This window comes from Diceros bicornis, chromosome 2, assembly GCF_020826845.1.
Source record: "Diceros bicornis minor isolate mBicDic1 chromosome 2, mDicBic1.mat.cur, whole genome shotgun sequence".
Lineage (NCBI taxonomy): Eukaryota > Metazoa > Chordata > Mammalia > Perissodactyla > Rhinocerotidae > Diceros > Diceros bicornis.
This window is the reverse complement of record NC_080741.1, coordinates 28,479,990-28,507,074: the sequence shown is the minus strand read 5'-3', so window position 1 is coordinate 28,507,074 and position 27,085 is coordinate 28,479,990. Positions and strand designations below refer to the sequence as shown.

Genomic DNA, 27,085 nt, shown 5'->3' with positions numbered 1-27,085 from the left:
ATATCCACACAAGTGAGAGTTGACAGGGAGCTTTCTGACAGAGGGAGCTGGAAATATCAGAGGCCAGTAATGCTCGTTTACGCAAACCATTTCTTTCCTATTTCTTTTGCCAAGGCATGGAGACGGAAAGCTCAGAGACAAATACTGGGCTGGTATTTGTATCACAGCCTAGCCTCTTCAGGGCCAGAATACCTGAACCACACAAAATCCTGGCTAGGAGGAGAGCAGAATCAGCCCTGCAGAGAGGTGGGCTAAGCCTCAGCTCCACTGTGTTTGCAAACCAGACTGAGTGGTTCCCCTGACTCCCAAGCCTTGGTTCCAGGCTCCTCCCTGAGGTGTCAAGTAACCCAGGCCTATGGGGCTCTTGCAGAAAGGAGTGCAGGGAGAACAACTGACAGGCTCAACCAAGCCCTATCTGCACAAATCCTCCATCCCTGCACATGCCCTACACCCAAAGGCAATCTTACCACAGTGGACTGAGGGTGGCACCAGCAGAGGAGGATTCTTGACCCTCATCCTGGATGAGGGAGACCTTGTGGCAGAGGGAGCCCACTAGATACAAGGAGCAAAATCATCCACTGGAGGAGAAATGGCAAAAGGCAAAGGAGTCTTGACCAGAGTCAAGGGCCCAGAAGTAGGGACCTCTCTGGCCCATTGCTGCTGGGGTAGTTACCAGACAGTAAACGCATGAGCCACTCAAGGCCTGCACCTGGACAAGGCATTTCTGGAGTCCCCAGTTATATGGAAGGGGCTCCAAACCAAGACTTTCAAGGAATTCCTAATACCTGGTGTTACTGTGACCCCTATTTCTTGATTCTTGGCTCCTCGGGGCTACTAGGGCCTGAAAAACATGTTCTTCACTTAAAAATAGGGTGAAAAAATTTCCCCCTTCTTTTCTATTAGGCCCTTCACCACATTAAGCTGCACATCATTTTCCTTCCTCTATGATTTCTCTTTATCGCTTCCATTGCCATGGACTTTCTGCTGTCTGGCCACAAAGAGCTCTAGCACCCTGCACAATCTATTTCAGCTGCCACTGCTCTGTTGAAATATCAACTAAAAGCTGTTCTTTGGTGCACAAAGCAGATGACAATCTCTTAACTAGCCTTTTGCATGATAGTAAAGCATTTTCCTCTCTCTTCTCTGCCCCTCACCCAGCCCTGAAATCCTCTCCCTTTGAATGGTGAGAACAGATCTGGACAGGTTATGTCCCCTTCCAGCCAATAAACACAGTTCAGTCTCTGAGCATTTCTTTATTTCAATGTGTCCCCAACAGCAACATACACTCTAAAGCCTTTAGTCTTGAGCTTTTAACTCTACATGCCAACAGCAAGTGGGTTTCAAATGCATTACCCCACCTAAAACAAATTTCCTATATGAGAGGGGCAAATCCAGCTTCCTACCAACAGCTCCCTGTCGCCTCCATCACCTGCATTCCTAGATGAGGAAGCCCCCGAGGCAGAGGGAGCCACTAGTACAAAAGCAAAATCATCCACTAGAAGAAGTGGCAAAAAGGAATACATTTTTATTTTCACTAAGATTCTTGGTTTCTCTGTCACTGTCTAGCTTATTTCATCTTCCAGTCCCAGATCCCCTTATTTATAACTCCCAAGATAGCTCTGGTTTTCAGGATTTAGGAGAGAACTGCTGCTGGTCCCAGTCACCTCTCCAGTCAGGTCATGCACTCTTGATTCACATCCTGACTTTATCCACACTTTCCAGGCTAAACCCCTTATCCACATCTGTACTTCTCTGTATGACTTGGGGAGGGTGGGTGAGTGGAGTGGAAGAGATGCTCTTACTTCTCTCTCAGTAGAGCTCAGCCATTTGCCACCCTCAATGATCTGAGTGCCATCCCCTCCAGTCCCAATTATGTGCACCTTGCAACATCACTTTGCTTTTTATCTTCAATTTTCCCTCTCCATTCGTTCCTTCTGCTTAGCATATAAACAGTCTCAAGCCTCTTCAAGGCCTCATACAAAAATACTTCTTCAACCCCGGGGCCCCTAGCTTCTGGTTCTCTCCTTCTTCCCATTACAATCTGCAACTACAAGAGAAGTCTAAACAGAGAGTTGCTACTTCCTCATCCTGCACTCACTCCTGAACCCAGTATAATGGGGTTTCTACTCTGCAACACTCCACTGATGCTGTTCTTGCTAAGATACAGAAGACCTGTCTCTGAAATGTAGTAACACTTTTCAGTCCTTTTATCTAACATGGCATCTCTCTGCTGTATTTCACAGGACTGAAAAGTATCTTTCTACTGAGAATTTACATTCTTGGCTTCCACGATAATCCCCTAGCCTGGGATAATTACCCATTCAATTGTGAGCTTAATACAACTAACAACTATCACTACTATGTTGCTTGTTTATAGTTCTCAATTTTCAAAACAAAGATGTTAACTCTACTATCTGCTCATTTGATTTCTGAAGTATATAAAAAGCCCAGGATTGACTGGCAAATGTGCAAGATCATCCATTCCATTTCTCTCAGTATTTTGGATTTTATATATAGATCATACCAAACCATGCATGCTTGGTCCATATCATCATGGTATCTCACAGAACTCTTCTTATCAAATCATGCTTTGGCATCATGGCCTCAAGTTTCATTGTGGGATCAAAAAGAAGCAGTCCTATTAAACCCATCACCACGTATAACATAGGAAATGTTATTGAAGAAATCATTCCCAACATCTCCCAAAGAGACTCTTTTGAGGCTCCCACAGGGGGACTCTATTTGAGAATCAAGTTCTAAGAAAAGGGTTTTATGCAGTATTGTCCCATACCCCACTGGCTCTGCCCCACCTTTTTTTCTTTTGCTATAGGAAATTCAGAGTCAAATTCATGGTCTAGTCATAACAGCTGTGAGACCTAAAGACATGAACAACCAATATTTTCTTTTTCTTCCTGGTTTGGACATTTATTCTGGTTTGGATTTCTGCTCTGTAGAGATTAGCAGCAAAGGTTAGACTTTTAGGTTGCATTCTAGCTCCATCTCCCAGAATGTTAAATTTTGGCAAGTTACTTAACACCTCTAAGCATCATTTTCTCAACTGCAAAACAAAGATAATAGTAGTAACTACATCATATGGTTGGTGTAAGGATTAGATAAGATCATGTGCCTAGCTCATAGTAAGCACTCAATAAATGTTAACTACTATTATTATTATTATTAGTCACCACAAATCCTCTTTGGAATGAGATGGAATACAAACATACTGCAGTCTGGGTCACTCAGTCTAGAAGCTTGTAAAAAAAAACAGGGAGGCTTAATTAGGCCTATCAATTCTTAGGTACCACTGACCTATGCTATTTCACCAGAATTTTAAACTAATAAAAAAGGGTTAAGAACACTTTGATTTTGTTAGTATTTATATTTTTATAAAATCTTACCGAGTCCAAGAAATAAACTATCTATGAACAAGCTCTACAATATTTGTATAAAGTCAAGTCTTTTAATGGTCCTTCTAAGTCTCTACCAAAATACTATAAAAATCAAAATGAGTGAAATGGTCTTCTTCTTCTTTTTTTTTGGTGAGGAAGCTCGGCCCTGAGATAACACCTGTTGCCAATCTTCCTCTTTTTGCTTGAGGAAGAGTGGCCCTGAGCTAACATCTGTGCCCATCCTCCTCTATTTAGTATGTGGGTCGCCACCAAAGCATGGCTTGATGAGTGGTGTAGGTCCATGCCCAGGATCCAAACCCTTCAACCCCGGGGCTGCCGAAGCAGAGCATGCCCAACTTAACCACTACACCACCAGGCCAGCCCCGAATGAAACAGTCTCTTGATAAGCAGTTATGCTCCTTAAAATTCAGCAGGGCTGTGTTCCAACCACACTCTTTTTTTTAACATATATCTCACAAATCATTACAGCTTTTAAATGAAAGACCCCTCCCCAAGTAATTAAAAAAAAAAAAGATAAGCATCCTCCACTATGTTGACATGACCCTATTTATCATGTTCCAAAAAGAGACTCAAGAAGCAGCTGAATCTGTTATCCTATTACTGTCAGAACAGCTAAATATCAATTAGGCCAAAGCTGAAACCACTGGTACTAGCAGACGCTCTTCAGAAATTCTATTCAAGAAGTTAACTCTTAATTACTTAAATTCAACGCAAACACACAAAGGATCTTTGTGTAAATGGTTAAACACAGTATCTTTCTATACGGCTCTCATACATAAACATCAGACTTTACAAACTAATACCTGAGAAAAAGATTTAAATAAATCAAAGACAGAAACCCATGGTTGCTTGCTCACCTAACTCAATTAGATGTCAAAATCCCCCAGCTGTCCCAATGGCTCAAGTAGTTAGTTCATCAAGTGTAGAGTTAACGTACTGCTGCATCCCCACCTCACTTTTTTTCTCAGCTAAGAACATACCTCCACCTCTCATGTACAAGTTAATTGTTCCTTCTCTCATCCTCATTACAGAGGGGGAGACATTAATACAGTAGATACATCTCTGTTTTGTAACACCAATTTCACACCTGCTTTTCCTCATCAGAAGGAAGTTCCTTTCCTCTGTACACCTAGAAAACAAGCAGCATAATTCCAAAAGAGTTTTATGCCTTCTGAAGATAAAGACTTGTATGCTGAAATTTAAGACTACAGCAAGGTTTAAACATTATGTTCATCTCGGTGGTTTGCCTTAACTTCTACATAGATAAAAGCTTTTTCTAGTACGAATGCATTCCAAACAATCTTGCATCTCTTACACAGAATATCATACTTTAAAAAGGACTTTCAAATGCAACTTTTAAGGTTTTTAAAGGATTCTACCATACCCTTACATTGCTTACTAAATACCAAATACTGAGTTCCATTAAATTATAGGAATTTATTACATGTGAGATATCTTACTTTTTAAAAAAAAAATATTTTGTACATAATTGGATTAAAAAATATCATTTTCAACAACCAACCAGCTGAGAGAGAATATTTGCAAAGCATACATCTGACAAGGGGTTGATATCCATAATATATAAAGAACTCACACAACTGAACAACAAAAAAACAAGCAACCCGATCAAAAAATGGGCAGAGGAAATGAAGAGACACTTCTCCAAGGAAGATATACAGATGGCCAATAGGCACATGAAAAGATGCTCAACACCACTAATCATCAGGGAAATGCAAATCAAAACAACACTAAGATACCACCTCACGCCCGTTAGAATGGCTATAATCACCAAGACAAAAAACAACAAATGTTGGAGAGGATGTGGAGAAACAGGAACCCTCATACACAGCTGGTGGGAATGCAAATTGGTGCAGCCTCTATGGAAAACGGCATGGAGATTCCTCAAAGAATTAAAAATAGAGATGCCCTATGATCCAGCCATCCCACTACTGGGAATCTATCCAACGAACCTGAAATCAACAATCCAAAGAGGCTTATGCACCCCTATGTTCATTGCAGCATTATCCACTATGGCCAAGAAGTGGAAGCAACCTAAGTGTCCCTCGACTGACGATTGGATTAAGAAAATGTGGTATATATATACAATGGAATACTACTCGGCCATAAAAAAAGACAAAATCATCCCATTTGCAACAACATGGATGGGCCTGGAGCGTATTATGTTAAGTGAAATAAGCCAGAAAGAGAAAGACAAACACTGTATGATCTCACTCATATGTGGAATATAAACCAACACATGGACAGAGAAAACTGGACTGTGGTTACCAGGGGCAGTGGGGGTGGGGGGTGGGGGGTGGGCACAAGGGGTGAAGGGAGTCATATATATGGTGATGGACAAACAAAAATGTACAACCCAAAATTTCACAATGTTAGAAACCATTAAAACATCAATAAAAAATATATAATATTAAAAAAAAATCATTTTCAGATCCTATATTTTATGTTTTCTGATGTTTATATTTTTTTTAATTAAAAGTACACTATGAAATATTCTTGGCATTGAAAATAATTCAAGTACAATTTGGTACAGACTTATAATTTACAAGTCTTTTCCAATTCTAAAAAGAAAAGCATTGTAAATATATGTAATAAATGGATTAGATAATAGTGTTTTTAAATTGTATAATATATCCATCATACTTACCACACATATAATGACTCATCAAACAAAAAAGGACTAATATGTCAGAAATCTCCTTTATAAGTCAGATATTTTCAAAGACACACAGATTAGTAATTTTTAACCCAGCACTGTTACACACATATCTAGAACTTCATTGTAATGAACTAAAAAGGCAGAATAGATTTAACTCTAAGATACTATTTTAAATGACACAAAGGAAAGAATAACATTTTAATTTTTAAACATCCAAACAATTTCCACAGATATGATGTAAGGTAATTTTTCTACATGTGAACATATATACATGCAACATAGGCTTTGGTCACTAAATTCTACTCTAAGAAACACTGCAGTATTTGAGTGATTTTTTAAACTATATTGTTTTTTCATGAGAAGAAATAATACAGTAATAAACAATGCAACATTTTCACTAAACGTTTAGAGAAAAGGAAAAAAAAAAACCCTAATACCTTATAAAACCACGCTCCCCCCAAATAACAAATATAACTTTATAAAAATGAGCAGTTATCCTCTGGGATAACTTCCCATTCGTGATCACATGTGCACGTATACGCACACACATACACGCTTAAAAGGATCAGAAAGGAAGTAGACAGTGATTTAGGGGGGCCCAATGGACGTGGACAGGCTTCTCTGTTTATTTCAAGAGAGAGGGGACGGCCCTTCAGTGGCTCTTATGTAGTTACTCAAGAAATCCCACCTAGGTACCAGTTGGTAACATTCATATCTCTGTTCCATACATTTCCTATAATCTAAAGTGACTTTTTGTGACTTCTTTTCCACTATAATGAACAAGTGGCTTTTGAAATGAAACACACAATACCATTTACATTAGCACCCCCCAAAAACGAAATACTTATAAATCTAACAAAATATGTATAAGCTCTATATCAGAAAAACTGAAGAAACTCAGATGAAAGAAATCAAAGAAGAACTAAATAGAGGTAAAGTCCATGCTTATGGATACGAGGATTTGATATTGTAAAGATGTCAGTTCTTCCCAACTTGCACTATAGAGTCAATGCAATTCCAATCAAAATTCCAGCAAGTTTTTTTGTGGACATTGACACACTGATTCTAAAGTTTATATGGAGAGGCAAAAGACCTGGAATAGTCAAGATAGTATTGAAGGTTAAGGAAAAAGAGGACTATCCAACTACTAGACCTGCTATAAAGCTACAGTAATCAAGACAGTGTGGTACTGGTGAATGAAGAGACAAACAGATCAATGGAACAGAACAGAGAGCCCAGAAATAGACCCATACAGTCAACTGATCTTTGACAAAGGAGCAAAGGCAATACAATGCAGCAAAGATAGTTTTTCAACAAATGGTGCTGGAACAACTAGACATCCACATGCAAAAAAATGAATCAAGGGACAGACCTTACACTCTTCACAAAAATTAACTCAAAATGGACCACAGACCTCAACATAAAACGCAAAACTATAAAACTCCTAGAGGATAACATAGGAGAAAATCTAGATGACTGGGCTTGGCGATGATTTTTCAGATACAACACCAAAAAAAACTCATAAGCTTGACTTCATTAAAATTAAAACTTTCTGCTCTGTGAAAGACACTGTGAAAAGAATGAAAAGAGAAGCCACAGACTGGGAGAAAATATTTGCAAAGGATACATCTGATAAAAAACTGTTTTCCAAAATATAAAAAGAACAATTTAAACTCAACAATAAGAAAACAAACAACTTGATTAAAAAAGCGCCAAAGGCCTTAACAGACATCTCACCAAAGAAGATACACACACAGCAAATAAGCATATGAAAAGATGCTCCACATCATATGTCATAATGAAAATGCGAATTAAAACACAATGAAATACCACTAAAAACCTATTAGAGTGGACAAAATCGAGACACCAAATCCCGGCAAGGATATGGATCAACAGGAACCCTCACTGCTGGTGGGAATGCAAAACAGTACAGCCACCTTGGAAGACAGTTTGATGGTTTCTTACAAAACTATACTCTTACCACAGGATCCAGCAATCACACTGTTTGGTATTTACCCAAAGAAGCTGAAACCTGATGTCCACATAAAAACCTGCACACAGATGTTTATAGCAGCTTTACTCCAAAACTGGGAAGTCACCAACATGTCCTTCAGAAGATGAACGGATAAACTGTGGTATATCTAGACAATGGACTTGGAATGGAACTCAGCACTAAAAAGAAATGAGCTATGAAGCCTGGAAAAGACATAGAGGAACTTGAAGTGCATATTACTAAGTGAAAGAAGTCAGTCTGAAAAGGCTACATAGTATATGATTCCAACCATATGACATTCTGGAAAAAGCAAAACTATGGAGTCAGTAAAAAGATCAGCAGTTGCTAGGGCTTGGGGGAAGGAGGGATGAATAGGTAGAGTACAGAGAATTTCTTAGGGCAGTGAAACTACTCTGTATATTATAATGGTGGATACATGTCATTATAAATTTGTCCAAACCCACAGAATGTACAGCACCAAGAGAGAACCCTCACGTAAACTATGGACTCTGAGTGATAATGATGTGTCAATGTAGGTTCACCAATTTTAACAAATATACCACTCTGCTGAGAGATGTTGATAATGAGGGAGACTATGCATTTGTGGGGGCAGGGGATATATAGGGAATCTCTGTACTTTCTGCTCAATTTTTCTGGGAACCTAAAACTGCTCTAAAAAAATAAGGTGCATTTTAAAAAAAATGCTACAGATACAAAAAAATAAAAAACAGATTTCACTTGTATAAAAATCGTCACCTTAAAGAAATAAACTGCCAAGGATTTTCTGTGTTTCAGAAAGTCTTTTATTTCATACAAGTCAAAACATTATGACATGCACTTTCTCCTTTCTTGAGGTTAGATCCATTTTCAGAAGATCACTACCAAAAGAAACATGTGTTATAATCAGCATAATGATCTGATTTTTGATAGCTCATTTTACTATAGTTGTTATTAATAAAACTGATACAGAAAGGCAAACTACTTAAAAGCAGCCCATTCAAAAGCAGTACATTAAGGTGACTTTTTTCAGACGTCCAGGAGTCAGTTGACAGAAACAAGTTCAAGTTTTCTACTTTTTACTGTCACTACCAACCCCACTTACATCAAAATCATTTCCAATGCCACGACTCACACTCTCTCATACTATCATATCTCACATCTCGTCCTTTTTCTCCTACTAAAAACATCTGCTAGTCACCATCTTCGCTCCCCTCGTGAAGCATCTACTGTTTTGCCTCTCATCTTTCTAATCAAACCTAAGTTCTTAGTCTTATCTTCAGTATGTTCAATTACATGCTCTAATCTTGCACGTGCAGTTGCCATTCCATCCTGCTAGCAATCCAATCCCATCCCTGTGCTAGGCTTAGCCTCCATTATCAGTATAATTAATTCATACTTTGCAGAGCAATCACATGGTTATATATGTACTGTCATCTCTTCTCATTAACCTTTTCTTTTTAAATCCATTTCTAATACTCATTTCTCCTAGGAAGAGAATTTTTTTTTTAATGGCTGTGGCTGAACAGATGAAAGAAGCAGTTCTAAATGGAGAAAAGCAAAAATACAAAACTTAAGGAATTACACCAACTGTAGATTTCTTTCTGATTACCAATTTTATAAACCTGGAGGATAAATAAAGGTAAAAAGCAAATGCCAGCCTGTATACCATAAATTTTTCCACAAAATACTGATATTTTCTCCAAATTAAAAAGGAGATATCGGGGCCGGCCCGGTGGCACAAGCGGCTAAGTGCTCACGGTCCGCTGCGGCGGCCCGGGGTTTGCAGCTTTCTCAATAGTCAGACAGCTTACCTTTTCGCAGGCCAGCTACACCTCTTCTCAATGAGCTGAGGTTGTTGGACCAGATGGATCCCAACGGTTGGTTTGCACAGCACGACCTCAGGTCTTGTTTTTCTGTATTTGTTTTGCTTTAAAGGAAACAAATTTGTTATAGATCTGAGATATTGCTATGTTAAAAGCTTCCCGTCAAGAGGCCATCCTGGTGGCGCAGCGGTTAACTGCACATGATCTGCTTCCGCGGCCGAGGTTCGCAGCTTCAGATCCCAGGTGCACGCCGACGCACCGCTTGTCAAGCCATGCTGTGGCTGGCATCCCACATAAAGTAAGGGAAGATGGGCACGGATGTTAGCACAGGGCCAATCTTCCTCAGCAAAGAAAAAAGGGGGGGAGGATTGGCATCAGATGTGGCTCAGGGCCGATCTTCCTCTCTCTCTCTCACTCACACACACACACACAAAAGAAGAGATGAGGGCTGGCCCCGTAGCTTAGCAGTTAAGTGCGTGCGCTCTGCTGCTGGCACCCGGGGGTTGGATTCAGGGCTCGCACTGACGCACCGCTTCTCCGGCCACGCTGAGGCAGCATACCACATACAGCAACTAGAAGGATGTGCAACTATGACATACAACTATCTACTGGTGCTTTGGGGGAAAAAATAAATAAATAAAATTAAAAAAAAAAGAGATGAAAGTGATGCTGATATGCATAGGACAAGATATTGGGTATTTTCTGGCTTCAAATGTATCATGAACCAAGAAAAAAAGTAAAGTAAAAGCCAGAAGAAAGTCCTAATATATTAAACTTTTCTTCCCTTAAACAAAATAAAGCAATGAAGCTAACACAAGAAAGCTGTTTTATTGCACACCTTCACTCATGAGATTGGCCCTTAGAAATATAAGACTAAAAGCTCAGCTTATGGTTTCATTTAACAGACTTTGAGGCATGGAACCAATGAAGGGCTGGTCTGCTCTGATGGAGAAGAGCTAGGGGGGAGAAGATCACCAAGAAAGATCTCAGCCTAAGCCATGTGCTGTGGTTGTCATTACATCCATGCCATTTAGATGACAACCTGAGACCACTGGAGTTCTGGCTTGGCCTCTCCTAAAAGATGGAGACCCACACAGAGAAGCCATGGTTCAGGAGTTATTAACACAGTTTCTCCCATAAGCCACATCCATCTAGAGGAAAGGAATTCATGGTCCATAAAAACACTCTATCCACAAGACCTGAGGTGAGAAAAGAGAGAAATTATTAAGTTGGTGCCACTTCCTTCTTGATTTACAACACCCAAAAAATAGATTTCTTTCTTTGTTAAGTGCCTAATGTTCTATCAAATCATGCAGGGGGGGGTAGGAAGAACTATTTATATTACTCAAACTAGAACAGATGCCACTCTAGCAACCTCTGGGGGAATAAAACAGAAACGGACAGTAACAAGAAGAAAGAGATTTTGTGTGTGATGATGTGTATATGTACGTGTGTGTGTGTGTGTACACAAGTGGGCCTTAGAACTAAGTAGATAAAGCTTCTAGATAAACACCTAAACATCAAAGCAATATCTAATGCACTGCATTAAAATTCAGAGAGAACTCAGCAAAAAAATGCAGCCACGCTACTGACCTAGTGTGGTATTATTATGAAAAATTGATATATCCTAATAATTTCAAAGGAACTTTATTGTTTTCAAAGAAATTGACATAACCTCAAGAAATCACATTTTTCCTGTTTTTTTAAATCTATAACTAAGAATTAAAATGCTTTTGATTAAATAACATACCCTTAAGGAATATAGTTTAAACTACACCTGCTTTTTGTCAAAGATTAAAACACAGAAGATTCTTTAGTTTACATTACTAATAAAAATACATGCATGTGCACAAACACACATAGCTTGTATGGAATTTCCTTTAAAATAAAAGACTAATAAAAACAGTAATCTAAATCCCCAAGCATTCAATATGATAAGGCAGTATCAATATTTTACTTAGATGTACAAATACCTAAAATAAACAATTATCATTTTAACTGGAAATATCATGATGAGACTATAATACAATCTTATTAATTTCAGTGAAGTCTTTTCCATATACACTGAAAGCATGTGTATACTAAAAAGAACTTTGTAATCAGAACTTTGTAAGAACAAAAGAAAAATTCAGTGGCCGTGACTCACGTGCCAACTTTACTTCTAAAGAGCAGGCAAACAGAAGGATCTCCACAGCTGCCTCACAGGCTTACGATGGGCAGCATCATTTGCTTTTATAACATAGTGCTATTTCCTGAATTAACTTCAAAGGCTGGTTTGGGAAAGCAAGTTTACTAATAAATACTCTCAGAAACTGCTCTGCTGGAGTATTTCATTCCCAGCTACTGGGAAATTTAACCAACAGTAAAACAGATTAAAAGAAGCTAAATCTGCTGCAAATGAAGACAAAGACACCATAGGTGACAAAAAGCAAAATGTTCAAAAGCTCATACTTTTGTAAAAGATAAAATGAGAGAGCTTAGACCTATCAACCACTTCCTACCTAGACCAGTGTCAATAATTTGGAAATGCCAGTTCTCCCCATTTTAGCTCTTTCTATACCTGTACTTCTCAATTCCCTTTAGCTGCCTCATTAAATCCCTGAATTTTTGCTTTCTGTTCATACAGCTTATCATTAATAAACAGTAAACCTCTACCTTTCTACCTCTTTTAAAGTGTGCTATTTTAAAGTTAAATAAAAGCTACCCTTAAACTGCCCTTCACTATCTCATAACAAACTGTTCTTCAGATGTGTTGAAGATGGCCAAGTTATATGAACTCATAAACCACTGTAGGCAGCACTAGCTTATCCTTTTCATTACCCAATTTCTTTTAAACATGGTCATATGTTTAAAATGAAAAAATTGCCTTAAAAAAGAAAAAATGCCTTAAAGAAACTAACGGAGTCCCTAAATCCCTTTAAGATCATTTAACTTCCTTGTGAATAGTCTAGCTACACCCTGCCTTTCCAGATTGTTCTTCTCCTCACTCCCATCCTCTCTTCTAATTTCTACGTATCCTTCAAAACAGCTCACACGTGGCCTCCTGCAGCAAGTCCTCTTGGTCACTCCTTCCCAGCTCTTTCCCAGCCAGGATCAAACACTCCCCCCGCTTCATGTAATCCCGTAACATCCTATGGTTTCCTTTAGAACAACACAATGTCTTAAATTTGTGAACAGGAATTTTTGTAAGGCCAACAAAGCTTAACATATAAATTTAAGCCAATATATTGGATATTAGTTAATTATTGGTCCCCACGCTGGACCACACGTTCCTTGAGAACAGAGGCTTTTTCATCTCTGTTATCCCTAGTTACTCGCACAAACTAGCAAGGACCAGCTTCTCAAACACTGGCTACTGACTCTCCTATCACAGCCCCACAAACACCTAGTTACTTATATCTCCGAACACACAGGGCAACCAGATGTTCCCTAAATCCAAAATTAACATCTCCGTGACTTTGCTCACATTATTCCCTATATCAGGAATCTCATTTCATCTTCCTTTTATTTACTTCATGAATCTTCTGCTGCCTTCAAAGACCGCCACCTGAAAACACACTGCTTATTTCGTGACCTTTTACCATCCTTCAAGGCTCAGCAACCTGTCACAACCTCTAAAGTCTTTCTAGCATCACTCAGTCAAAATTACCTCTCTTCTCCACGATTTCAAGTCATTCCTGATGTAAACATTGGCTGAAGTAATTAATAATGTGTGACTGGTATCAGGGTCTAATCAGACGCAAAGATGATTCTCCTCAACTAAAGCAAAGCTCCCTTGAGCAAGGACCAAGTTATTCACTTGCATTCATTCCCACCCTCAGATACATGCCTAGAAAACTTTATAAGCACTCCATGAATTTATTTAAATAAATACTACTTGGCTGACTTTTCTGTAGCATAATAGTATAGAATGTAAACTAATGCTTCTACAATAATGTGAATAAAAGGAACAGCATCTGATTGACATTTTTAGATTTATACATATTTTTCAGTGCCTTAAAAAATCTAGCTTATTTCATTACGAAACAACTTTTAAGGTTCGCTTGACTTTATAAGAACCAATTATGTATGTAGAAAACTGAATTTCAAGAGTCTTCCCAGAGCATGTTTATGTCTCTCTCAGTCAACAGTCTATTTCTTTTTACTGTAGTTCTATTCCACTAAACTAGTAGTTCCTTGAGAACTAGATCTTCTTAAAATATAAATCACATTTAAATTTTAAAAACTTTATAACACTATTTTAGAGAGGACATAAGAGAGAAAAAATCATCTATAACCTCACTACTCGAACACAAAGATTATAAATTATCTCTTCTTTTCCTTTCAAATTTTTCTATATTTGTATTTTATAAACTTATAATCATATATTACATATAACGTACCCCTTTTTATGTTACTGTATAGTTTGTCCAGTTACTTTTATTGGATACATAACCATCCAATGAAAGGATTAACTACAATTAAGCAATTTCTCTTCACATAACATTGTTTACTTTCACATTTTCACTGTTATACATAATAGTCTTTATTTTTAATTTTAATTATTTTCCATAAGCTAGAGCCCCTTATGTTAAATTACTGAATTAGAGGTTATGAACATTTCTATTGCTACTGAAGCATAGTGTCAACATGCTTTCAATTAGAGTTGTATCTTTCAAGTCCTCCAGCAACAGTAGTAGTTTCAGCAGCACTGTGTATGATTCCTCCTTGTTTAAAATCACATTTCCTAGATTCCTAACAAGGTTAAACATTTCCCATATGCCTGTTTACTAACCATATTTCCTTTGTGAACCCTGTTTGTGTACTACGCCCATTAACCTATGGCAGTCATCATGGTTTTCCTACTGGTTTGTCATCCTCTGCCTGTCCCATTTACTGTGAATACATTTTTCCAGTTTGTTATTTGCTCCTTTGGAGTACTTTCTCCTCCTTCTCCACCAACACACACTTTTTCAACTATTGTAGTTTGCAATTTTATCCAGTCAAATTGGTTGTTTTTTTCCTTATAATTTCTTCTATCACTTCTAGAAGTCATCCCTAAAATCTATTTTCTCCTAGTTTTATTTTTCTTTTATATTTCACCCTCTAACCCATGAGTAAGGAATATGTCATCTCTGTATGCCCCCAAAGAACCTATTTAAGTACCTTTCGCTGCTAAGCATTCAATAAATGTTTCTTAAATATTCTTTATTAAGATAAAATGTAGAAAATACTACCCATTACTGTAATCTTACTAGTCTCTTTACAGGCTATTCAACCAACATAAATACAAAAGTAAAATACACTCTATAATGAAGGACAAAACAACGCTGCAGATTTGGTTTTTTTCTTTCTATTGTGGGAATATAAATCATATTGCTTAAGAAAATCTGTTTTCATTGGTAAACCAAATTTTAATGTCTGTGGTTAAGTCATACAAATTCTTTTTTCACATACATAGCCTGTAGAGTAGCAAGCTGGATAATAGTGTGTTATTCATTTTCCTAAGTCATAGTCCTTGGATCTGTGTTACTCACAGGGTTCTACAACTGTGGAGTGAAGAACTACCGAATAATTTATTATGATTCACACCATAACTTACACTGCTGTATAATAATTCACAGACACAATCACTTTTACTATAATGACACCTTGGTAGTTTTTGTCAGTCATCAACTCTTCAACAGAAAAATATGTATGTATATACAATTTATAGATTTAAACCAAGATATCACCTAGTGAAGAGCAGACAGCTTTATTCCTCTTTTCTAGCTGCAATAATTGTAATTTTATTTTGTTGCAGAGAAACAGTCAATTAGACCAAAAAGCCTACTACAATCAAAAACATAATACATGTGCCCCCTTGGATTACAGCACATTTATGTAGAGTACCTGTCGATATAATCTGCATTTGAAAACCTATAAAAACATTGTTAAAACGACAGCTGTGAAAATTAATCTGAGTAGAGAGGTTGGCAGCACAGGATTTATTTTCCTCTAACAGTTATAGATTTTACCTAAAAATGCATTGGTACAGCAATAATTGCTGGTAACCCTACCCCAGGTATTTTGAAAGAGTTGTATCTCCTAATACATAAATAGTCCAGAGAGATGATTAGGATTTTATAATCTTTTCTGTTTACCTATAAAACAAAGGAAGAAGTTGTAAGAATACTGTTTTCATATATAGATTTTATGGTCTGAATATGTTAATTCTAAATATAAGTTAATAATTAATCACTTTACAAATAATTTCTATTATTTATTTAAGGTAATATATTTAAGAAAGACAAGCTCCTTTAATAGAAAATAAATGTAGTAGGTATACAGTTTGCATGAAGACATCAACTATTCTTTAAGTTTCCAAGACTGAATGTTTTTAAAATTACAGAGAGGTTGCTTTTTTATCTTTCTGACAAAATTGAGAAATAGGATAATGATTTAAATGTAAAGGTATAATTTATAGCTCAACTACTACCAAAAAGGATATCAGCAGCTTATAAGAGACTTTATACAATTAGACCATTAAAATATAAAATAAACAGCAAACCCAGAGAACAATGGTTCTTTATCTTTGCGGGGGGGGGGGGTCACTGAAAATTTGATAAAAGCCAATGACACTCCCCCAGATTCCCACATGCACACAATTTTCCTTATCATTTTACAGGGGTTCATGAACTCCCTAAAGCTGAAACACAGAATGGATTAAAACTCTGCCACAGAGAACCAGAGAAGAAATTATCCATATCAAAAGGCAAGGTTAATAAAGTTACTGTAATTAAAATGAAACATAACTCCAAGCTTCCTTGCAGCCAAAGCAAACAGAAAATACAATGGGCTAAATAATTCTCAATGGCTAACAGAAGGAAGTGTGCCAGATCATACGGTAACTTTTCTCTGAAACTAAATCCTTGAAGAATTTGTCATGTGAATTCTTATAAAGGGAACACTGAACATCATAAGAGAGAATGTATTCAATACAGTTTTATATGAGATGCAGAAACATTTTTCATATAACTGTATCTTGTAAAGATTGATAAAATATGAGGGAACAATACTAAAATACAGGACTGACTAGCATTCTGATGATCTAGTTTGATATAAGGTTAGAAATGAGGATATGCCACCACTCTCCAATCTCAACGCTCATAAAGAGCCTCTGATAAAAAATGAGAAAATTTTCGCTGAGTACTGGTCTCGTCTCAGAATCCTCAAAGAAATCACTTTCCATAAACTGGAGTGGGCATATGAAACCTTTATATATGACACAATAAAGTAATAGAGAATCAAGAATCAGCAGAGAAGACAGGTTAAGAGTACAGGAAATGGAGCCAGTCTGAATTTGAATCCTGGCTCATCTACTTAATAGCTATGACTTTCTAATTGTGATTATATTGTAGTTTCTCATCTGCAAGGCTGTGTTAACAACAGTCCTTATTCTCAACAGTTGTTAAAAATTAAATGAGTTAACTTATATAAAGCTCCCAGAACATGTCCACTGAACCCACCTAGAACTGTGAAGATTAAACAGGGCTGACATATATAACTTATCAGCTACTATGTAATCCTTCAAGAATGTATATTTTTAAAACTTCAGGTTAATATAAAAGTCTTCTTATTTTAACTATCAGATTTAATTAAAATAACCTGATTTTTACTTAATGTAAATATTATCAAGGTGACTAGAATCTCTAATCTTGGCTAATTTAACCACATCTATCCTGAATCAATCCCTTGCTTCCCACTTATTCGCTGTGGTCAAAATTTTAACAAGTTGGAAAACACTAAGCAGCCTTTAAAGCAGTTTAAAGAAAACTGATTGATTAAAGAGTTATTTCCCTATGCCTATCTTACTGAAGGTCCAGAATTTTTCAAAGCCGTTTGTTCTCAAACGCTTCCATTTTCCTTCAGTTCTATTGATCTAGTTAATCTTTAATTCATGTACAATTACAGCAAAGTCATATCTTACTCCAAAATTAGATTCTAAAGTCATTGTAAAAGGCAAAAATTGCACACAGTCAAAATTACCTTTGAATACCTCTTAAATCAGCCTGTCAAGTATTATCCCTCGGTATCTCCAAAACAGCCAGTTTTCCTCCAGCACTGTTCAAATCACTGTCCATTCAGTTGAATACTAGATGAAACAGCTGACCTGTTCAGGAAAGACTGAAATCACACTTAGGAAAGGGAGCTGTTCACACTATGAAACACAACCAAGAACTGAAAGGACAGCTTCCATCTCTCACTGAGGGACACACGTCCATTGATCAGAAAGACAGGAATGACTGAATGACTCTCTTCTGTACTCTTTAAACTGTACTTCTCCCAAGCATGCTCCCTCCTTTTGGTAAGGGTATTAAGTATACACAGTTGAATTTACAGACATTAAATAAAATGTAATGCATGTGAGATCAAGCTTGCACTAAAAATTCTAAAAGTGGTTCTGATTCCATACATTTAATGTTTATATATTATATGTTAATTCTATACTGTGGCACAGTCTTTTTTTGTGGTTTTCATGTGCAAATTAGGAGATAGTTTTGCGCTAAATGTTCTAAATTTTCAATATTCCACTTAGCTGGTAGAACTAAGATTCTGTGGAACAATTTCACATTTCACTTGATCCCCTTAACCCCTCCTTCAATCAGGGATCATAGTGGGGAATTAAGTTGCAGTCTTAGGGAAATTCCAGAAAAATTCCTTTCCTATCTTTAAAACAAAGAAGACCACCAGTGAAAATGTAGGGTAATTCAGACCATGTTGCCTAATGAGCATTCCCATGTTCAAAAACAGAATCAGATGTCTGTCATTACGGCAGTCACCTGATCGAAACATCTACAGAAATGTGCGAAGCCGGGACGCATCAGGCCAATCAATAATTGCTTTTTTGATGAAAGAAAAATATTCAACTACAAAAAATGGGCAACATAACCTATACTTTTGCAACAGAGAGAAATGAGGACAAAATTTATTAGAATTTGGAACTGCAAACAAAAATACACTTGCTTGGCATATGCAACGGACTCCTCTAAAGCTTTATGTTAATCAAAATTTTTACGTGGCAATAGTATCCTTCTTTTGAAGTACAACACTAAGACCTAAAACTTAGCATCTTCAGAGTTGCCATTTGAGTACAAGATAGAAAACCACAAATGAATTGGCAAGTGACTTTTTACAAGGTATTGCTTCTCTTTAGTAAAAGGGGGTGGGGAGGAAAAAGGAGTACATGTCAGTAGAACTACTTTATAAGCTAATTTCTGGGGGAGAGGTGTGGTGGGAAGTGCCTTTGAAATGAGCCTCTCAATTCAGCCCACTGTCAAAGAAATGCCTTTTCAATACTTTGTGGAAGAATTCTTCTGTACGCCCAAATATCTCTGCTTAAAAAATTACATACTCATAGATATAAGTTATATGCATCCAGGTTATTTTATGATTTAAATATCAGATAATCAAGAACAAGATATCACAGTACCAGAACAAAATACAAAACCAGTCTAGTTTTATATTTCACCAATTAATAAATTCTTTTACTTTCTGTATTCTTTGGGAACTGGCTTTCTGAAAAAAGGAAAACAGAATAAGAAGTCTAGAACATCTCCACTGTGATTATTTATTCACTTAATAAGCAGTGGTTGAATACCTACTAAGTGCCAGGTGATGATCCAGGTTGCTTTGTGATGTACTCTCATATAATTCTTGGGGAAGACACACATACATCACTATGTTTTAAAAAGAAAAAAAGGGGCCAGCCCCGTGGCCTAGTGGTTAAGTTCGGCATGCTCCGCTTCAGCATCCTGGGCACAGACCTTCGCTGCTCGTTGGCAGTGCTGTGGTGGCAACCCACATATAAAGTAGAGGAAGACTGGCACAGATGTTAGCTCAGGGCTAATCTTCCTCAAGCAAAAAAGGAGGAAGATTGGCAACAGCTGTTAGCTCACGGTAATCTTCCTGAGCAAAAAAAATTTAAAAAAAAAGAAAAAAGGATTTAATAAAATGTTTCATTTTTAATTGATTATAACCAGGTAGTCTATGCTCAAAATACATTTTATCGCCTATTTTCAACAACTTGTGCGTAGATATTCACCTGAAGCTTCTTGCTCCTCCTTTTGAAAGGTATCCTTTTATTTATCCATTCATCCATCCATTTATCATAATTGCTCAACCATAGGGATAACAGTTGGGGGGGGGGATGAAAGATATATGTATGTAAATATGCAAAGATAGTTCCTGAACTTAAAGAGGCATGGTTTTAGAAAGGTCAGGGGGGAACAAAACCAATTATTTGGTTGATCTAATAAAAGGTTTAAGGTGCTCAGATAACAGATATGCAAGTGCCCTTTAAAACTGTAAAATGCTACTCATGTAATATTTTATTACATTATAAACAAAATTGCTTGATTACTCTGATGACTTCAATTATTCATGCTATTATTATGACTATCAAGGGTCCCCTACTAATCTGAATTGGTACATTTAAGAACCAGAAAGGCCTGTAATATCTTTTTTTGATAAGTTTAGTTATAGTATTTAATTAAAGATATCCAATACTTTGTGCCAATTCAGTCAAGTCTGAAGAAATTATATCCTCTCAGGGTTTCTAGTCATATATTATGATTTTGTAGGAAGCAAATGGGATTTAAAGTAAAGATTTGAATTTTTGCTTTGTGTGACCTTCAACAGTGTAAGCTCTCTGAGATTCAGTCTCCCCAACTGTACACTGAGGGTGATGATACCTACCTGGAACAGATGTAGTGACGATTAAATAAATGAGAAAATTACAATATTCAGCATAACGTCCATCACATGTGAGAACTCAATATTTCCTTTTTATTCTCTTTCGAACAATGTATAACCTATTTATCAACTATATACCTTCTTTCACCAGACAATAAATCCTCTGTGGGTTTTTTTTCATTAATGACCTTCCATTTTTATGTAAATGGAACTGGAATCTTTCACCATCTCCTCATCTTTTTTTTTTTTTTTAAAGATTTTATTTATTTATTTTTTCCCCCCAAAGCCCCAGTAGATAGTTGTATGTCATAGCTGCACACCCTTCTAGTTGCTGTATGTGGGACTTGGCCTCAGGATGGACGGAGAAGTGGTGCCTTGGTGCGCGCCCGGGATCCGAACCCGGGCCACCAGCATCGGAGCGCGCGCACTTAACCACCAAGCCACGGGGCCGGCCCCTCCTCATCTTTTTTTTGTATATCCCCACAGTGCCTAAAATATTGGCCAAGCACATTTACTAGACCATAATAAAGAAGCCCAAAGGGTATTTTCATTTATAAGTGTATTTACATAAAAAGAAAACAAGGAGGAGTATCTGAAATCAGAACTTTCCGAGAAAACGTGGCATGAACAAAGCCCTAAATTCTCTGCACAATACTGGTCCCATTGTAAATTTTTATTCTATTATTAAATTAATTATTGGAATGTGTCATTTTTCTTTAGGTTCAATTGTACAAAATTAGAAACAAAAAAATGTACCTTAAAGTGAATTTTCATTATCCTTCTAACGTTACCCATTTGTGTAAAAGAGCTCAAAGTATTTCAGAACCAAAGCATACATGACACACTTCTCCACACAATCATTTCTCCAAGCAAAATTTCCATTATTTTCTTGTAACAGTGGAATAGAAATGGTAATTAAAATTAGACATTTTAGTTCCTATTATCTGAAAAATGTAAGCATATGCTTACAAATTCAAGAACCACCCAAGGAAGGCATTACTACCATTGGCGAACCTCACACATTGCTATGTTATTTACTAATCTTCTCTGTATGTTTTCCTCTTTGAGGCATTGTTCTAGTACTCAGCTATAATAAACAAACCTTGTATGGTTAATTATGCTGCTGCACTAACAATAAAAAGTTGGCCCTCTTCCACTTTGTAAAAATCTTCATTAAGGAAGCTAATGAACAGTAATACTGAAAAGTCAACCACACAAAGAGACACATTAACTTGTTAAAAAGAAAGAACGTATATTAGAAAATAAAATTTCCAAAAAGCTAGCAACTAATCTATCTTTATATACAAATAATGTATGTAAATATGAATTTGCCAACATATAGTGAGAATATAATTACTAAAGATCATTTAGTCTTTCTTGGTTAAAATTTCTGCATAAGGCATATTCATCTTAAAAGTTTCTCCTGAGCCAGCCCTGACAGTCTAGTGGTTGGGGTTCGGCACACTCCACTTCAGCAGACCGGGTTCGGTTCCTGGTCGCAGGACCACACCACTCGTCTGTCAGTAGCCATGCTGTGGCGGTGGCTCACACAGAAGGACTTACAACTAGAATATACAACTATGTAGTGGGGCTTGGAGGAGGGGGAACAAAAAAAAAGGAAGATTGGCAACAGATGTTAGCTCAGTGTGAATCTTTCCCAGCAAAAAAACACGTTTCTCCTAAGTATGTTTTAAAAAAAACAAAAACCTAAGCATGTTTAAAATTTTTCCCATTTAACAATTTACTCTTTTTCCCATATAAAACTCAGGGTATATGTTTTTCTGCCTAATAAATCACCCCTAATAGATATAATCATAAGAGATTAAAAGCTGTACAAGTTTTAAAAAAATACACCTCCATGGTTGGAGGAGGAAATAATCATCAAGGCTATGCCACTGTGATATACAGTGGCAGCTAAAATATCAAGTGAAAATTAATAAATATGCAAACTAAAGGAAAATCCTGAAGCATCATGATTGTCATATGAAAGGCAAAATATTCTCTTAATTGACATTAGGTAGAACAAAATCTGCTTCATCCTATTAAGTACTCTGAAGAGGACTATTTGGTTAAAAAATTATTATTAAAGCCCTAAGGCCAAGAAAAAGAAATACTAGTTGTAGATAACTGCTTTTAAATTTTTTAAATACCACAAAGGTATTCAGAAGTTCAATTAGCCTAACCAATGCTTTAAAAAAGGCTGTAAACTTGCCAAAATGATTACCTGAACTAATGGTAGAATAATTTTTTGCTGAGCCACAAAATGGTATTATTTTTAACATTGAATAAATTATTTTCTTAAAGCCATTACTTCAAAATGAGTATACGTTCTTCTTTAGAGAAAATTCAGACTATCAAATACAAAAAAAAAAAAAATCAGGAAGAAGCTGGGGGACGAGGGAGAAGACATACGGTAATGGGCCCAATATTTGAGGTCTGATAGGAAAACTGAGGCTCAGAGATCGAACAAACATATTTAGAAAAATGAAATTGTAATACCTGCCATTATAGACCTGTTGGGAGCATAAAAGACAAACATGAGACCTGACACATTATAAGCACCCATCAAATGATGATATTAAAATTGTTTGTTCATATTACTCAATCTAGCGCAGCAGATGAAGAATTTTGTTGACCAAAAAACCAAACAACTAGGATAGTGCCCTTTGAAGGTTTTCTTTGCAGGTCCCTTTGCTTAAACTTCAAAAGTTATTTCATCTTTATATTTCTGTTCAGTGATAACTATTTTCAAGCAAAGCAGTTATGGCAAGTTATAAGAAATTTGGCATTTTAATTGCTTTTATTAACCAATTTCTTAACCTAATACCATTTTATCGGTAATAATTCCATTTTTCTCAGAAAAAGGACTTGAGAGTTGGTAGAATGTACTGCTTCACTTTTCAATATGATAATTAACCTTGATATCGCCTGCAAAGTACTCCATACTGTCAATAAAATAAAATGATCATCATTTAAATCATAAAAATTCTAGGAAAATGGTGAAGGCTGTCATCCCTGTGACATTTGATTTGTAAGAAGCAAAGAAGATTATAGAAACAATTTAAAATACATTTCCATAAATTCAACAAATAGTCTTTCTATTCCAACGTACATTCTGGCTTTGTGGACTGTTCATGACTACACTGGAAAAAACAAGGTAAAAGGATGTTGTTACTCTAACTTCACCTGAAGAACAAAGTTCTATGTACAGAGAACTACTCTGCAACAGACCTTTATTTGTATGAGAATGATACCCAATCATATTAAAAACAACTTTAAAAACCATCAGACTTGGGAGAGGTATGAATGGAAGGGAAAATGAAGGAGGCTTCTAGGTGCTAAGAATGTCCTGTTGCCAATAAAGCGCAATTTATTGAACACCAATGATCAATGCCTGTAGAATACTAACTTTCTAATGGGAGAGAATAGCCAATACACACAAGCATAAGTAAACAACAGAAGTAAACCACAGGTGTTTAGTCCCGTGGAAAGAAACGGAGTAGAGCAAAAAAGACTGGGCATTCTGCGGTAAGGTGGTCAGAGTAGGCTCACTGAGGTGACATTTGAGGAAAGACTGAAGGTCAGGGAATAAGTCATGCAGCTATTCAGAAAAAGAGCAATCCAAGCAAGGAAATAGCCAATGTAGAGACCTTAAGGTGGAAGCATGTCTGGCACGTTTGAAGAATAGGAAAGAGGTCAATGTAGCAGGAGCAGAGTAATCAAGAGACTACAAAGTGAGGTCAGAGAGCTAAGGAGGGTCCTGATCACTTACTGTTTCACAGGTCACTGTAATGGGAATCCAAGGAGTATATAGGATCTGACTTTCATTTTAAGGGGATCATTCTGTCCTATTAAGAACAGACTACAGAAGGAAGGACAGAAACAACAGAGAGACCTGTTGGGAAGCTGTGGCCATTTAATTAAAGCAAGAATATTGCAAAGGTAGGGCTAAAAGGATTTGCTGACAGAATGGATGTAGAGTGAGAGAGAGAAAGGAATCAAGCACGACTCCAAGGTTTGTTGCCTAACTGGAAAGATGGACTTGCTATTAACTGAGACGAGAAAGACTGGGTAAAGCACGTTTGGGAGGACAAACAGGAGTTCAGTTTTAGTCTTGTTACTTTTTGAAGTGTCTATTAAATATTCAAATGGAGTGTTGAGTAGTCAGCTAGATATAGAGATTAAACTTTAAATGATAGGGTTTATTTTACAGACAGCTAAACAAAAATAAAATTTAAACAATAAAATTAAACCTTAATTAGTTAACATCTATTTGACCAGCTAATCAATATAATAAATTTTCACTATTATTAACCTTCATTTAGTACCTCTATGTAACGCTCCATCATTAAAGGTCACAAAACTCAACAAAAAACTCACTGAAGGGAAAAGCCAGGTTGCACAGTGGTTAAGTTTGCGTGGTCTGCTTCAGCAGCCCAAGTTCACACGTGCAGATCCCAGGCATGGACCTAGGCACCGCTTATCAAGCCATGCTGCGGCAGGGTTCCCACATATAAAATAGAGGAAGATGGGCATAGATGTTAGCTCAGAGCCAATCTTCCTCAGCAAAAAAAGGAGGACTGGCAACAGATGTTAGCTCAGGGCTAATCTTCCTCACCAAAAAAAAAAAAAAACAACCCACTGAAGATTAAGATACTCTAATAGAATTATAATTTCATTCAATAGTCAGTTAAAGGTGAGTATGGGCAAACAGAGAAAATACTTAGGATATCCAGTAAACTTAATAATCAAGATCAACAATACAAAGGGCTTAATTCAACCCTATAGTAGATGTATAATGCTTAGAGGTGAAAATGCCAAAAGATCCTGTCAGATTTCATCTGTAGCTTTCACGGCAGACAAAGTAAGCCCTGCAGATTCATAATAGCATCATAGTGTTGTCCGGCACCACAGAAACAGAACTAGTGACAGGTTTTCTCCCTTAACAAAATAACTGGATCATTACCATTTATTAAGGATAACATGGTAAAACTGGAACTGAGTACTGAAAGTTAATGTAAGCACATTGCCATGCAGCTATACACTGCCATTTACCAAGTATTACCCAAGTTAGCTATTTACCTAATAAGATTATTATGAAAATATTTTAACTGGCTAGTGCATTAGCACAACTTTAACACAAAACAAAAATTAATTAAGCACATAAGAACTGCTATGCTAAGGAATCAAAACAGGTAAACAAGAGAAATGAGGAGAGGCAAGACTCAATGGAATAAATGAAAAATGGGAATTACCAGTTAATAAAATGTGAATGTTTGGCCAGTTATTCTAACCTTAAATATTAAGCAATAAAGTATAGAGGGAAATTACTGACATGCCTACTCTCCCAGTCAATAGTATTTCCAAAATTCAACTGGCTGCTCTATGATAAATGAAAAACTATAACCAAGGACGAGGCTAGCATCAGGGAACAAGAGCTCTACATACCTCAAGAAATGGAAACTGGGAAGAAATGGTAATTATACTTTAAAAGAGGAGTAAAAGTTGAAACGGTACTAGTCAAAAGTTGATTATAAGTAATAATCTGCTTTCCAACTCCTTTTCAAAGAGTTCATCCTGCAATTCTATACATTAAGAGGATATAATTTTTCTTTCTACTCCAAGTTCAATTATCATTAACCAAAGGATGAAACACCAGCACATCTTTTAGAACCCCTTTTGCTTTATCACCCAGTAGCCAGCTTACAGAAGCACAGTGCCAGGCTTACAGATATTCAATGTCTGCTAAACCGATCTCATCCCTCTCTCTCTTATCTCATCTTCCTTCTCCCATGGAATCTCTTAAACCTCCCCACACCCACACAATTTATTTGACTAGTATTTTTTTATTATAAAATTGAATGTTTTCATTATGCTAAGTGAAAGAAACCAGATTCAAAGGCCACACCTTATATGATTCCATGTATATGAAATCTCCAGAATAGGGAAATCCATAGAGACAGAAAGTCAACCATTGGTTGTCAGGGGCTGGTGGTAGGGGAGAATGGGAAATGTCTGCTACTGGGTATGGGGTTTCTTTTTAGGGTGATAAAAACGTCCTGGAAGTAATAGTGGTGATGGTTGCACAACTTTGTGAATACACTAAAACCACCGAGTTATACACTTTAAAAGGGTGAATTTTATGGTATTTGGATTATATTCCAATTTTAAAAAAGACAGCCTGAGGTCTTTTATAGAGTATGAGGTAAAAGCCCTACACATCTCAATAACTCTGCAATTCCATGATCAATCACTATATTACAGTATCTTAACTGAAGTTCAGAATGAGGTCCTAAACTAGTAAGAAAATGTTAAACTCCGTATACTCTGCTTTAGAGGTGAGGGAAATGCAAAATTCATTTTAGAAACACATTTTATCTTAAATCATAAAATACAAAAATTTGGGAACTTGAAGGGATACATTTCAGTTGTTCAACGAATTCACTCATGCAGAACACTTCATCTTCCA

The 27,085-nt window shown here is 36.7% G+C and overlaps 1 protein-coding gene across 4 annotated transcripts in view; it reads right to left on the bottom strand.

The window, feature by feature from the left end:
- The window catches only part of LOC131413228 (ubiquitin-conjugating enzyme E2 E2), a 339,406-nt gene that overhangs the window by 281,102 nt on the left and 31,219 nt on the right, over nucleotides 1-27,085 (bottom strand). The window contains exon 4 of one of the 4 annotated variants that reach the window (XR_009221918.1): nucleotides 9,892-10,007. The exons of the other annotated variants lie outside the window; for them this stretch is intronic. The gene's annotated coding sequence lies outside the window, so the exon portion shown is untranslated. The remainder of the gene's footprint in view (nucleotides 1-9,891; nucleotides 10,008-27,085) is intronic. 4 annotated transcript variants of the gene reach the window in all.